Raw genomic sequence first — 4662 nt, forward strand, 5'->3', positions numbered from 1 at the left:
TTCTCTTTAGTTTCCCTTGCCATAGGAGCTGTATTGGTGAAGAAATTGCTTCAGCGTATGTCTGAGATTTCTCTGCCTGTGGATTCCTCTAGTATTATTATGGTTTCCTGTCTTATGTTTAAGTCCTTTATCCATTTTGAGTTTATTTTTGTGTATGGTGTAAGTTGGTGGTCTAGTTTCATTTTTTTTGCATGTATCTGTTTAATTTCCCAACCCCATTTATTGAAGAGACTGTCTTTTTTTTTTTTTTTTAAATGTGGAACGCGTCACAAGATTTGCTGGACACCCTTATGCAGGGGCCATGCAAATCTCTCTTCTCTGTATCGTTCCAATTTAGTATAAGTGTTGCCGAAGCGAACACTGAAGAGACTGTCTTGACCTCATTGTATGTTCTTCCTTCCTTTGTCGAATATTAATTGAGCAAAGTGGTTTGGGTGGATATCTGGATTCTCTATTCTATTCCATTGGTCTATATGTCTGTTCTTGTGCCAGTACCATGTGACAGGGGGTAGGGGAGGCTGGGGGAATGTCAATTGGGAAAAAAAAGAGGAGATATATGTACTACTATGTGTAATACTTTAAACCGTAAAAAAAAAAAGGTGGAACAGGATTTTTCTCCAGACCCTCGAGGTAAGACCTCAGCCCAGCCCACAACGTGGCCGAAGCCTGTGAGACCCTGGGCAGGGAACCCCGCCTCACTGTGCGGTTCTGCCCCCTGAGCCGTGGAATACCAGCTGCCGGCGAGTGATGGCCTGTTACAGGGCAACAGGGAACCAACACAAGTGTGTTGGGCGGGTCTTTGCGAGCAGACACGCCGGCTCCAGCATGGCTCTGGGTTTCTTCCTAAATTCTTTTTTTAAAAAAATATATATTTTATTGATTTTTTTACAGAGAGGAAGGGAGAGGGATAGAGAGTTAGAAACATCAGTGAGAGAGAAACATTGATCAGCTGCCTCCTGCACACTCCCACACTGGGGATGCGCCCACAACCAAGGTACATGCCCTTGACTGGAATTGAACCTGGGGCCCTTGAGTCTGCAGGCTGACGCTCTATCCACTGAGCCAAACTGGCTAGGGCCTTCCTAAATTCTTAATAGTTTTTGTAGCTGTGATAAATGCTGTGATCTCTTACATTTAATTTCCAAGTGTCTGTTGCTCGGGTACAGAAATAAGATTGATTTTTAAAGACTGACCTTGTATCTTGCATTTCTGCAAAATTCAGTGATTAGTTTTTTTTTTTTGTATGGTGAACACATATACCCAGGCCATTTGTTCATAGTTTTATTTTTTCTTTCCAGACTATGCCTTTCATTCTGCTCCTCTGCTGGGCCACAGCCCCAGCGCAATGTTGGTGACGGTGCTGAGCAGCCACCCTGAGCTCTCCCTGACCCTGGGGGGACATGTTTGTTCAGCTTGATGCTAGTTGTATTCTGGAGCAAATGTTAGAAGTTCCTTGTTATTTCCAGTTTGCTGAGGGTTTATTATAAACTGGTCTTGAAATTTATCTTTCTTAGTATCTTTTGAAATAATCATATGGTTTCCCCCCTATATTCTGTTACGTCAGTTGATTTTTAAATGTTGCACTTCATGATGTAGTGGCCTTTTAAATGACCGCGGGGTTTACTTTGCTCATGTGAGAGGACTCCTGCAGCCTGGCTGTGATGAGCTGGCCCAGCGACGTTCTCCTGCCGGCCAGCCAGGTGTGGGGACCGAGGTTGCGCTGGTCTAGTGAAGTGACTGGGGCACGTCTCCTCTTTTTGTGTCTATAAAGGCTCTGGCTACAGTTTTCTGGGGTAGTCACCTTGGCCTGGAGCTTTGTTTGTGGAAATATTTTTGTTTAATTTATAAAAGTTTTGGTTTCTTTAATCGTTATAGAATTATTCAGATTGTCTACTTCCTGTGTGGCTGTGTGTCCCCAGCAATGTATTTGTGTCAGTAGTCCCTCTCGAAAGAAAATGACCTGCACATCACCCTGCCAGGCACCCCCTTATCCTGCTCACCCTCCTATTTCCCGAGGTTGGGAATGACGGGAAGCTCCATCCTGGACGTCGTTACAGCATGCGGTCTAGGGACAGACTGAAAACAGAAACTCACTATATGTCCTTTAGTTCTCCTGTTGTCTTTTCATTCCCCAGCCATGGCGGAATTTCTCCCTTTCCTGTGTCTAACACTCTATGCAGGACCCCCACACATAGCTTGAAGCTCTGTCCCCCCTGAATGAGAAAGGATGCTGCTGACAGTGCTGACTTGGCGCTCAGGATGGGAGTCCCGTGGCTATTGAGCAAGCAGTTCTTGTCTCCTCGCTGGCATGTGGCTCGGGAACAGAGGGCCAGGGTGTTTCCTCCTGATGGCGAAGGACCCCGAGAAGGCAAGAAGCCAATCCTGGCTTCCCAGCCCGCCTCCCCCCTTCACACCCCCGCCCCCGCGCTGGGCTGCGGTGCAGCCTCTCCAGCCTCCTGGCCAGTGTTTGATGACAGAGAGATGCACTGAACAAGAGTGTGAAGAGAAAAGGGGCTCTGCAGCCCCGGAGGGAGGAGGCATTTGGACGGAACCCACTCAGTGCAGCAGTTCCTGGGCTTTGAGACCAACGAAGAAAGCCCTTCTTCCCGGGGGCGTTGGAGCTGGAAGGAGCGCAGACATGACTTCGTCCAAGCTTCTCAGCAAACAGATGGCGAGGCCACTGCGTGGAGAGGGGGCCCAGTTGTCCTTGTTCTTGCAGTGAATGAAGGCGGGGCTGAGACCAGCAGCTCGGTCTCCTCACAGCGGGACCGCTGGCTCTCCGCACCTGCAGGCAGTCCCCCTTCCTTGCTCGGGGCCTTTATGTTCACTTTTACGGATTCGCCCAAACGACCAGCCTCAGGCAGCGATGCCCTGTTCCTCTTCACAGCGCCCCTCGCTCTTTGTCTCCATGTTTTATTAGGGATGTGATTTCCTGGCCTAATGTCAGGGACCGTGTGCAGTTTTCCTCTTCTTGGATCTGTGTGGTGCCTTTGGGTGAAGAGCTAGGAGCAGGTGTATATGTTCCCCCACGTCCTGCGTGGTTCAGGGTTCAGGATCTGGAGGAGGGGCCGCACGCAAATGAAAGAGACGAGACAAGAGATAATTTGGAAATATTGGGGGCCAGGCGGGCAAGCCCAACTCAAGGGGAAGGACTTCCACTGGTGCCCTGGCCTCGCCAGCCTTTTATTTAATATTGGATACACATAAAGCCCTTCGTCACATAAAGCCCTTAGTCAGGCAGGCAATTGCAGTAACAGACAGACTATCTTAAAGGTCAGTAAATATTAGAAGGATTTACTCTGAGACTATTTGATCAGGAAATAGCTTGAGCCCCCATTGTCTGGACTAGACAATCGGTGCATAACTCTGGCCCTTGCCATGGGTTCAAGGTTCACCAGCGCTCCGGGATCCTTGTTTGCACATCTCTGCTAGTGAAGACAATGGGCGGCCTCCTGCAGCAGGCCAGCTGTTCTCCATCAAGTGGCTGGTTGTGTAGGTGAAATCAGGATTCTTCTGGGGCCAGATCACCTACTTAATCTCTACAGGCGTGATGGGGAATATGGATCTACAGTAAGTAAGTCAAACTCGCGGCCTGCAGGCTGTATGCCTTGTTTATTTAGCCTGTGTTAGCCTTTGAATTTGACATGCTTATCTACAGATTTATTCGTGGAAAGGGAGGAGAAGGTCTTAGACCAGGGGTGGGCAAACTTTTTGACTCGAGGGCCACAGTGGGTTCTTAAACTGGACCGGAGGGCCGGAACAAAAGCATGGATGGAGTGTTTGTGTGAACTAATATAAATTCAAAGTAAACATCATTACATAAAAGGGTACGGTCTTTTTTTTTTTTTAGTTTTATTCATTTCAAACAGGCCGGATCGGCCCGCGGGCCGTAGTTTGCTCACGGCTGTCTTAGACCCTCAGTGCTATTAGCAAGTATGCATTGAGTCCCTACCCATGCTAGGTGTGGGGGTTGCCATGGTGAACAAGGAACAGGACTCCTGCCCTCTGGACGCTCCCATCCCGGGGGTGGGGGGGGGAGGCGGGAGACGTGCAGTGGCTAACTGAACAAATCAATGCTGGGTTACTGATGGTGGTAAGGCCCCTGACAGAAGTACCTGCAGAGTAGCTTGGTGAGGGGTGGGAGGCTGGCCTGGCTGAGGAGCTTCCATTTATCTGGGCCTGAAAGATGGGGAGAAGCCAGCCATGAGCAGGGCTGAGGGGAGAGCATCCTTGGATGAGAGAACCAAGAACCCAAGGGCCCCAACATGGCGAGGAGCTTGCATGTTACGGGATCTCACAGAATCTGGCCCTTGTGGGCAGAGAATCATGAGCCAGGAAAACGAGGTACAGGGTGAGGTTTGAATGAGGGCAGGTACCAGATCTTACAAGGCAGGGTGGGTGGATGGTGGTGGTGGGGGGATTGGGTTTTATTGCAATGGAATAAAAATATTTTAATTTGGGTAAGGGTGACAGAATCCAACTTATATTTCTTCAAAGATCACTTTGGCTGTGTAGCCACCATGTGTGGCAGAGGCTGCCAGCTCTGTCCGTTATTCATCTCTCCTTTGTACGCAGCAAAGGAGTTTCTCACCCGTCACGTGGCCACCCAGCTCAAGATGACATTCCAGCCGCCCTGGGCGTCGGTGTGGCCGTGTGACCAGG

General features: G+C 49.3%; 1 non-coding gene across 1 annotated transcript; it reads right to left on the minus strand.

Annotated features, from left to right (window-relative positions):
* Positions 1-250: 250 nt before the first annotated feature.
* Positions 251-361, minus strand: LOC118662298. The gene has a single exon (XR_004969686.1). It is a non-coding gene; the product is annotated as a U6 spliceosomal RNA (small nuclear RNA).
* Positions 362-4662: the final 4301 nt, after the last annotated feature.

The sequence above is a fragment of the Myotis myotis genome, unplaced genomic scaffold (assembly GCF_014108235.1).
Source record: "Myotis myotis isolate mMyoMyo1 unplaced genomic scaffold, mMyoMyo1.p scaffold_m19_p_8, whole genome shotgun sequence".
Classification (NCBI taxonomy): domain Eukaryota; kingdom Metazoa; phylum Chordata; class Mammalia; order Chiroptera; family Vespertilionidae; genus Myotis; species Myotis myotis.